An 11,360-nucleotide genomic window follows, 5' to 3' on the forward strand; every position below is an offset into this window, starting at 1 on the left:
ATGAGATGGCACCCGATCGTGATCAGGTATGATCAGTCAAGGCATCTATTCGGTGTGAGAATGATCTACACCATAGATTGTCGATCTAACGGTCAGATCTGATCAGATGCGATCAGGGGACATGACCATTCGATTAGATGCATCAATGCCTATTAATAGACTGCGAGATCAGCCATTTCAATCCATCCAAAATTTAGAAAGCATTCCTACAATTCTATCTCTCTCTCTCTCACTCTTGATTTTGAGTTTTCGATCAAGAGTTTCTTAAGTAAATTTCTACTTTTCTTATTGGTAATCAAATTTTGCAGACTTGATTATTAGTATCTTGGTTTTCTTAATTATATCGGCATTCTCATCTACTGTCGTTAGTGTAGACACCGATAGACTTGATCTTTAGATCAGGCTTCATTGTATCCTGGAGGAGAATTTGCTGTAACCTCTTGCACACCTTTTGGTGGATGCAAATATTGTCTTTATGAAAGCAACTAAGTAACGCGACTTGGAGCACCAAATTTCTATTCTACAAAGACAAGATCATCGCCAAGTTTTGAAGACCCGAAGACCACTAATTGAAGAATTCAAGATGAATTGTTCTAACAATCTAAAGACAATATTTGGATATGACGATGTCTATTCAGAAAATGACTCAAGATTTCATGAAGCTCGACCATTTTGATGGAGAAAATTTCCAACGCTGGCAAAAGAAGATGCATTTTTTGCTCACCACTCTTAAAGTGGTCTATATGCTAACTACCCCCTATCTGGCAGAGCAAAAAGATGAGACTATGGAGTAAACTCGTACTAGAACTAAATGGGGGAATGACAACTACATTTGCTGAGGACACATTCTGAATGCGCTGTCAGACTCTTTGTTCGATGTGTATCAACATCAAGAAATGGCAAAGAAACTCTGGGATATATTACAGTCAAAGTACCTCATCGAGGATGCCACCAGTAAAAAATTTCTTGTTAGTAATTTTATGCGTTTTACTATGATTGATACAAAGCCCATTATGGAACAATTCCATGAGATCCAACATATTCTGATTCAGTTTCGACAAAAGAATATGAACATGGATGAATCTATTATAGTTTCGTCTATAATAGAGAAACTGCCATATTCTTGGAAAGATTTTAAAAAAATTCTAAAACACAAAAAGGAAGATCTAACTTTAGAGGAATTGGCTCAACACATCCAAGTTAAGAAAGAGTTAAGACTTCTTGAAAAGAAAGATAACCAATTGGCTCAGACTTCTAAGATTCACATAGTAGATGCTGGCTAGAGGTTCAACAAAAAGAAGAGTAAGTGCGACCCCCAACTTGAAAAAGATGCAAAGAAGCTGAAAAACGCTCCTAGCACTGTGGCAAACTAGGACACTTCAAAAATGAATGCCGATTATACAAGAAGAAGCCAGAAGCATCAAATGCCAAGAACAAGTTCGTGGTCGTTGTATCCGAGGTGAACATGCTTGAAGATGCTAGTGACTGGTGGATTGACTCAGGAGCAATAAGGCACGTCTGCAACGACAAGAGCCATTTCACTACTTATGAACAAGTGAGTGGTGGAACAGTTCTTTACACGGGCAACTCTTTAACTGCTGCTATAAAAGGCAAAGGGACGATGGATCTAGAGTTCACATCTGGAAAAGTCTTAAGTCTTAATGATGTTTATCATGTACTTGATATCAGGAAAAACCTTGTATCTGGAAGCCTGCTTAATAAGCATGGTTTCAAGTTAGTATTTGGGTCGAACAAATTTGTCCTGTCTAAGGGTAGGATTTTTGTTGGGAAGGGCTACATATGTCAAGGAATGTTCAAACTTAATGTTATCAATAATACATCTATTTCTGCTTATATTGTTAATTCTCTTTCTTTATGGTATGCTCGTTTAGGTCATGTTAATACTAGGAAAATACATGATATGGTTAAGTTAGATTTAATTCCTAAGAATGATTTTGATATGTTTGAAAAATGCAAATTTTGGGTGCAATATAAAATTACTCGCATTCCATATCCTAAGGTCGATAAAATCATATCTCTACTTGAACTTGTGCATAGTGATGTATGTGACATGCATAGTACCCTCACTAGAGGTGGTAAGAAATATTTTGTAACATTCATTGATGATTTTTCTAAGTACTGTCATATCTATTTTTGCATTCAAAAGATGAAGTTCTTGATAAATTCAATATTTTTAAGACAGAAGTAGAAAATCAGTGTAATGTCAAAATAAAGAGACCTGGGTCTGATAGAGGCAGTGAATACCATTTTCCAGAATATTGTGAAAATGTTGGTATTATTCATGAGAAATATTGACCCTGCACACCATAACAAAATGGAGTAGCTGAAAGAAAGAATAAGACATTAACAGAAATGATTAATGCTATGTTTTTTTACTCTAGTTTAAGTTCTAGTTTTTGGAGTGAAGCTTTGTTCACTGCTTGTCACATACTCAATAGAATTCCTCTTAAGGGAAGAAATGTTATTCTTTATGAATTTTGGAAAAACAAGAAACCTAATCTAGGTTACTTGAAAACGTAGGATTGTAAAGCAATAGTTAGATTGCCTCAATCAAAAAAGAAGAAATTAGGTGAAAAATGAATTGAATACATATTCCTTGGCGATGCTATACGTAGCAAAACATATAGGTTTTCGGTAGTAGAGCCTAATGGTTCAATGGAAACAAATGCCATCATTGAATCATGTGATGTGGTATTTTATGAGAATCGTTTCACAACCATTCCAAGGTTGGATTCTAATTAAGGAAATGAATCAACTCCTTTGATATCTACAGAGGAAAATAAACGACATGAACCCATTGAGCCTGATGAACCTGATTAGCCTATTAAGCTAAGGAGGAGTAAGAGGGCTAGGACTGAGAAGTCATTTGGCCCTGATTTCATTGTTTACCTTCTAGAAGGAACTAGGAAAGCTTATTGTAAGCAAACAATGATTTTTTTGAATATGGATTCAAATCTATTAACCTTTGAGGAAGCTATGAAGTCTCAAGATGTTGCTTTCTGGAAAGAAACAATAAACAATGAGATGTATTCTATTACGGGTAACAATACCTGGATACTTGCTGATTTGCCACTTGGATCCAAACCAACTGGTTGGAAATGGATTTTCAAATGAAATTGAAAATTGATGGCACAATTGACAAGTTCAAAGCAAGATTAGTTACTAAGGGTTTTACTCAAAAGGAGGGTATCGATTATTTTGATACATATGCTCTGGTGGCCAAAATTGCCACCATTCGAGTGTTGATTGCCTTAGCCTCAATTTATAAGATTGAAATTCATCAAATGGATGTTAAGACAGCTTTCCTAAATGGAGAGTTAGATGAGGAAATCTACATGCAACAACCGGAAGGATTTGTTATACAGGGTTAAGAACACAAAGTGTGTAAACTCATGAAGTCACTATATGGACTGCAACAAGCTCCAAAACAACAGCATGAGAAATTTGACAATGTAATAGTATCAAATGATTTTAGGATATATGAATCTGATAAGTGTGTGTACAGTAAGTTTACTGGCAATAGAGGTGCAATCATATGTCTGTATGTAGATGACATGTTTATTTTTGGTATTGACAAGATGTCATTGAAAGTACTAAAAGTTTTTTGTCGTTTAGCTTTAGTATGAAAGCCATGGCTTGGCTGATATAATTTTGAGTATTAAGATCAAACAAGAGGACAATAATTTGATTCTTACCCAGTCGCACTATATTGAGAAAATTCTTAAGAAATTTAATTAATATAATTGTACACCCATGTCTACACCTATTGATTCAAATTTGAAATTGTATCCTAATACTGGAAGAGCTGTTGATCAACTAGAATACTCAAGAGTGATAGGTAGCCTGATGTATGCCATGACTTGCACTAGACTTGATATTACATTTATAGTGGGAAAACTTAGTAGATACACTAGTAATCCCAGTAATGTGCATTGGCATGTTGTTAACCGAATACTTAGGTACTTGAGAAAAGCAATAGACTATGGAATAGTCTATAATGGCTATCCAGCAGTGCTGGAAGGATTCACGGATGCTAGTTGGATAACTGATCGTGAAGATCACTTGTCCACGAGTGGTTGGATTTTTACTCTTGGAGGAGGAGATATCTCTTGGGGTTCTAAGAAGCAAACATGCATAACAGACTCAACCATGGCGTCAGAGTTTATAGCATTGGCTTCTTATAGCAAAGAGGCAGAGTGGCTAAGGAATCCCTTATTAGAAATTAAGATATGGCCAAAACCTATGCCACCAATATCTTTACATTGTGATAGTGAAGCAACTCGATCACGGGCCTATAGCCATGTCTATAATGAAAAGTCCAGGCATATAGGATTAAGACATAGCTGTGTCAAGCAGTTTAATCACAGAAAGTGTGATTACTATTAGTTATGTAAAGTCAAGTGAAAACTTGGTTGACCCCTTAACAAAGGGACTTACAAGGGATTTGGTATGGAAAACATCAAAGGGGATGGGTCTTAAGCCCACTTAACATAATCACTCCTGGTGAAAACTCGACTCAACGCTTGAAGAAACATCAAGTATTGAGTTCAATGAGCCCAAGTACATCATATGTCGTGATTGCAAGCACTTAGTTTTATTTCATTTTCATTCCAAGGTTGAAGTGTTTGGTACCTGTAATGTGAAAAGAAGAGGATGAATTAGCAAACTCTTAATAAGCTTACAACTGGGTTGTTAGGGTAGTGTAAATTACAAGGGTACTCTTAGCAAGCTTATCTATGTGAGTGTAGGAGGTGGTGTCGCTTCCTATGAGTCCAAGGGCTTGACTTTAGAGTGCTCATGAAACATGATATAGACATAAGGCCAATTCATGTATTGGTTTGTTTAAATACTTGAGGTAACCTATACTGTGTGTGAGACATGTCCGAATAGTCATATAAGATCGCTAGTTCAAAGACAAGTCTACTATGCCATCTTGACTAACTTTAAGGTGTCTTCACTAAGTGAATGATTCAAATTGTAAGATATCTTCACCTATGCGTAAGGCTACCAAGTGAACGAAGAGTTATCATCTAGTATTTTGAAAATAGTGGGGGAATGTTGGGGAATTTTTAAAATGGGTTTTCAAAATTTATTGTTTAATTTTTGGGTGTTTTCAAAACCTTCCATGTTTTTCTTTAGAAAGCTTGAAATAAGCTTGGGGACTTTGTCTCATATCGGAAAGAGAAGAAAACATGGAGCACTTAATAAAGTGCTATACAGAATATTCCTTTGAATATGGAATTATGGGATGGATGCTAGTGTACATGCACTCACACCGCAAGGATGGTGCTTTACACTATCTGCACACACACATGCACACGCATGGGCAGTGGGCTGTGTGGCGTTTGATGGCGTACTTTGCACTTAGCATTGAAGCAAGTCGCCATAAGGGCGCTTTCCTATTTGCATCGGACAGGTTGGAGCGATGATGTGGATCTAACGTGGCATGGGTGACGTGGAATATAGTCAACTCCATGTGGCAGTGATGTAGCATCCATTGGCGATGAGTCAACCAACCGATCGAACGGTTGCCTGTCCGATCTGGAGCAGTTTGATTATAGCCATTGATTGGAGATACGCGTGATCGTACGGATGAGATGGCACCTGATCGTGATCAGGTATGATCAATCAAGGCGTCTATTCGGTGTGAGAATGATCTACACCATAGATCGTTGATCCAACGATCAGATCTGATCGGATGCGATCAAGGGACATGACCATTCGATCAGATGCATCAATACCTATAAATAGTCTGCGAGATCAGCCATTTCAATCCATCCAAAATTCAGAAATCATTCCTGTAATTCTCTCTCTCTCTCTCTCTCTCACACACACACACACACACACACACTCTTGATTTAGAGTTTTCGATCAAGAGTCTCTTAAGCAAATTTCTACTTTTCTTGTTGGCAATCAAATTCTGTAGACTTGATTATTAGTGTCTTGGTTTTCTTGATTATATCAAGAGTATTCTGATCTACTGTCGTCAATGCAGAAGACGGTAGACTTGATCTTTAGATCAGGCTTCATTGTATCCTGGAGGCGAATTTGCTGTAACCCCCTACACACCTTTTGGTGGGTGCAAATATTGTCTTTAGGAAAGTGACTAAGTAATGTGACTTGAAGCACCAAATTTCTGTTCTATATAGACAAGATTATCGCCAAGTTTTGAAGACCGGAAGACCACCAACTGAAGAATTCTAGACGAATTGTTCCAACATATTGCAAAGAGGACATGATGCTAGAGATGAGAGGCATCAGATGTAAATTTTCAGAGATGAAGGTAGTGATAAAATTGTTGCTTACGTGATAAAATTGTTTGGAACAATTGCATTAGGACTATTAGAGTGAAAAGTTTCATGTTCCATCATTATTTTTTGAATTCGTTGTAACCACTCAATTCCTGTATTGGTTGGTGGGAAAAATCAAAAGTTAATCATGTTGTCAAAAAATAAGTAGAGAAAGCAAAAAGTATAACGGTTCAAAAAAGAGACAATGAAGCTGTCACAACCCAAACCTGCCTCTAGAGGTTTAGCGTCGTAACCGGCCAGTAATTCGAGATTATTAAAGGCCTTCTGGTACAAATCAAAATAATCGGGGCTAGTAGAAGCTTATAACATAAAGACAACAAACAGTCCATTGAGCTGTGTATCTATATGTACAATTTAGATGTATATAAACATTAATTTACCAACTGCGGAATGCATACATAATATCGTAAACAAAAACATCATTCATATTTATATATACATATATCAAGAATTCAACGTATACATGATTAAAACTAGACAACGGTCCTCTGACCTTAGCCTCAACTTGGAGGCACCAAAATCTCAAAAGCTTCAGGCAGTGGCTTAACTAAAGGAACCCTTCTAGGCTTGATCTCCAGGACACTCACCTATACATATATATACAAACAGTGAGCTAAAGCCTAGTAAATAACATTAAAATAAAGGGGTTAGTGAACGAATTCCAAATACATCATATCAGTAAAAGAAATCATATCACAATTATTCTCATATCAAAACATAATAATGGTAAATCCAATAAAACATATCATATTGTCTTTCGACTAGAGTAATCTGTTCTAGATACTAATTAAACATATCACCACTTTGTCAAGTGGCTAACGAGATTTCGTAATCATTTATTTGTCATGGACCTGCATTAAAATACTGTCCCCCATGACTTGCGACCATTCCTTGGATGCCACAGTAGATTCAAAACCAAATATTCATTCACATTCACAAAATACCATTTCAAAAAAACATAACTTATCAAATAGCATTTCAAATATATTTCATATAAATATATCTTTACAGTAATGTTACTTACAGTGGGCTTCTAGAACCGTTTGCTCAGTCCTTGAGTCTTGACCTAGAAACACAAGCATTCATAGCACAACAATTCAACACATATTCAATTCATTCTGCTAGTTCTTACTCCTATTCGGTTCGACTCATCGTTTCGTGTGAATATGTTTTTCACATATTCAATTTATTCTGTTCGTTCAATTCATTTTCTCATTTATTATATGCTTATGATATGCGAATACTTGTGAAAAACATGTGAAAACCATGCAAATAGAGGCATGGGAGTCCCAAAAACAGAAAGAAAACAATTTCGAGCCTACCCTAAAAACCACACGTGTGGGGGCACTGGCCGCATGTGTGGAAACCCCACCGTATGTGCGTCCACACGTGCAATTTTGCAGAATGCTCAATCTTCCATGTTCTGTTTACTGCACTTGCAGCACTCCTTTCCACACGTGCAATTCTGGGCCAGAACTTGTTTGAAAATCTGTTACAGTGCTTGAGCTGAGTTTTGCAACCAAAAACTTCAATTTTATGTAAAATCAAAGCCCAACTCTCATCAAAAATATGTTGAACTAGACATTTTGAACTTCAAACAAAATCATCACTTCAAAACAAAACTCAAATTTTCATGCAAAAGATCAAACTCTTGAGTTTAAAGTGTAAAGTTAGAAACCATGCAAATGTTAAGTTCCAATCTTATAATCCTTGGGGTTTTCCCCTTAAATTTGAAGAACCATGCAAGGAATTACATGTTTGAACAAGAATTCCATGAGAATATGTCATGCATGCCATGATCTAAAGCTAATTTCTACAATTCCTCTCTTATCTTGGTCATTCATATATACTACATCATAACACCACTAAGTAAGCTTTATTTCTCCTTTATTCAACCCAAATTCTAGAGGATCATGAGTATGACATCTCAATTTCATAAATTAGAGGAGAAATCTTACCTTGAGCTTATGATTTGTGAAGATCAAGCTTCGCTCCAAAGCTTTCCCTAAGTTCTTTTTCTCTCTCTTCTTTTTGTCTCTAGAAGTCTCTCTCTCTCTCTCTCAGATTTTTATTTGTTGAGTCTAAGGCTCAACTAAGGTTCTTATAATATGAAATTTAATTCAATTACTTAATTCTGAATTAGATTTTTACAAAACTTCATAATAGGCTCTAAAAATCATGCTGATCACAAATATTTAATCATTTTTGGTTTCTTGTACCTCTAAGACCTTCAATTTTCAGTTTAAAGTGGTAATTTTAACAGGTTTTTCTACAATCAACAGATATAAAGTCAAACCTTCTAATTCACATACAATTTCTCATCAAACACATAATCAATTAGCACATAACAATGCAATTAGATGACTAATTAATTAGATACATGTCCGGGTCATTATAGAAGCCCTTATAAAAAGATGGAAGATTATGATCCTCCTGACTTTCCTCTTAAATTAACTGAGAAATTGTCAAATATTTATTCCGAATGCACTGGGAAAACATCAAATATTTTTGCTAGCTTTCCTCTCAATTCCACTTGGAAAACGTCAAATATTCCTCCCAAATGCATCGGGAAAATGTCAGATATTCCTTCTGGCTTTCCTCCTAAATGCTTCGGGAAAATGTCAAATATATCTCTCGCATTTCCTCTTGAATACACCAAGAAAATGTCAGATATTCCTACGGCCTTTCCTCTTAAATGCACCAAGGAAACATCAGGTATTCCTCTTGGCTTCACTCCCAATTACATTAGTAAAACTACCTATGAAGCATGGTTACCTCTTTGGAGGTGACGTATAGGTGTTTGATACATGTCAGACACAGACATGCACTGGACACGTGTCGGAAACACTAGGCAGAGTCGGACACACTGAGACACTTGGAACACCCTGTGAACACACTGATGACACATTGGGGACACAGTTATAACACGTTGAGGACCATTTTTTCAAGAAAAAAATTAAAATTAAAATTAAAATTAAAATTAAAATTAAAATTTTAATTTTAATTTTAATTTTGTTTACTATAATAGCATATCAAAGGTTGATAAATTTGATAAAATTAAATATTTAACATAAAATAAATTTGAAATATTTAAAATATAACACAATAAAAATATAAAATTATATGTTTTGAAAATTTGCATGTCCGTGTGTCCGGGTCATGTCACGTGTTCATATTTCTTAGAAAACTACTGACAAAGATCCTCGTGCACAAGCAGGCTTTTCTTCTAACTGCATTGTGACTAAAGCAAGCGATATAGACCATGAAGACAGGCATACACTAACTCAACTTCTAATAATGGACATATTCAGTCAATGGAGTGATTGATGCACCTAGGGAAAAAGGTTATGAGCAGTGAACTAGTAGTGGAACGATCAGAGATAGTTGCTAGAGGTACAAATGTGAGTAGAGCTGCAAATGTGACGTTTCAGGTCTCAGACCTAAATTGAGCTTTCATTTCGGATTTATTTGTTTTACTTTCGAGGTTTCGGTTGTCTTGTGGCATGTCAAAGTTGAGAATTAACTTTGCATATCAGTTCTTTAATGTTTTTGAGTTTTAAATTTTTGAGTTACGGGCGTAAGGATGAAAAATAGAGACGCGAAATCACCTTGGGAAGATCGAGCTGGAGTAGTTGGGTGGGTCTGCATGTGCAGAGGCTAGGACCACACGTGCAAAGAGTGGGGCCACACGTGAGATGAGGGGAGAATAATGTGAATTAGACCTGTAGTAAACTGCATATGCGGTGGGAGTTCCCACACGTATGGGAGAGGGGCTCCACATGTGCAAAGCACGAGCGACTAGAGGCTCCATACTATAATCAGACGTGTTTTTGTCCCGAATTTACGCACAACACACTCAAAATCTGATATCTCTCTTTACATCTCTTTTTCTTTCCATTTTGTCTAAAACATAACCCAACACCCACATTTTCTTCGATCTAAGAAAATGAAAAAGATTTCGGTACTAGTTCCTTATACCAAAACGGCAAGCCTGTCGAGGGCTACATTTTGGTTGATGGAGATCAAATTCTGGCAAAGTCGATTTTTTTGAATTTTCTTTTCTTCTAGTTTTGAGGTAGGGATTTCCTTACTTCTTTTCAATATCTCATTATAGATCGATAAGTGGTAGTTTTTATTGCATGAAAAACTCGATTTTGAGATGAGATTTTTGAAATATATATAGTTGTGAGTTAGGTTTTTGATATAAATGAGTTATTCACCTGTTTTATTGTCAAATACGGAAATTTTGAAGTAATAGAATACAATCTATGATGTTTAAAAGAAAAAACCCTAATTTTAGTTATTTATTTATTAATTTCGAGAATGAGAAAAATTGATGAAATTTATATTTATTGAGCCATATCGATTATTGTAAATCAAAATTGTGAAATTGGAATGGAAAGAAAATGAATGGATTGCCATGGAATGAACCTAGACCAAACTTGTTGGGAACTTGAGATAATAAAACCAAAATTATTGAAATCGTGAAATATAAAGAGTCAAAGGAAGGATTAATGATTTTATAATTACTTGTTGTGAATTAGTAACGTGAAATTGGAAACGAAAAAGGAATATGTAGTAGTCTTGAAATTTGTTTTATGTAGAAACTATCGATGATTGGAAATAGTGAAATCAAGTATAGAATTGTTGTAAAAACTATAATATTTCAATATGAGAGTTGACCTCATTTATTGTTTTGAAGTTCTGTCCTTCGCCATCAATGGAGGATGGTATTGCGTGTTGTAGAATTGATATGAAATAGGTTGAAATGAAATCTTATATGTTGTTGATTAACTGCTTAATTATGTAATTAGATGAGAATGAATAGAAGTAATTTGATATGAAAATTGTGTTGTGGAATGTGATTGTGCTATATAGAGGTAATGCGATCCTTCCGATTAACAACCGGTAAAGTGAGCTGATGTGCTATATAGAAGTAATACGTTCCTTCCGGTTAGCACCCAATAAAGCATGATGATGTTATATAGAGATAATACGTTCTTTCCGATTAGCACCCGATAAAGTAGG

At 35.7% G+C, this 11,360-nt stretch overlaps 1 pseudogene; it reads left to right on the forward strand.

The window, feature by feature from the left end:
* Nucleotides 1–3,774: 3,774 nt before the first annotated feature.
* LOC145803665 (secreted RxLR effector protein 161 pseudogene) lies at nt 3,775–4,407 on the forward strand (annotated as a pseudogene).
* The last annotated feature ends 6,953 nt before the right edge of the window (nt 4,408–11,360 follow it).

Source organism: Camellia sinensis, chromosome 12, assembly GCF_055761805.1.
Source record: "Camellia sinensis isolate YWXY chromosome 12, ASM5576180v1, whole genome shotgun sequence".
Classification (NCBI taxonomy): Eukaryota; Viridiplantae; Streptophyta; class Magnoliopsida; order Ericales; family Theaceae; genus Camellia; species Camellia sinensis.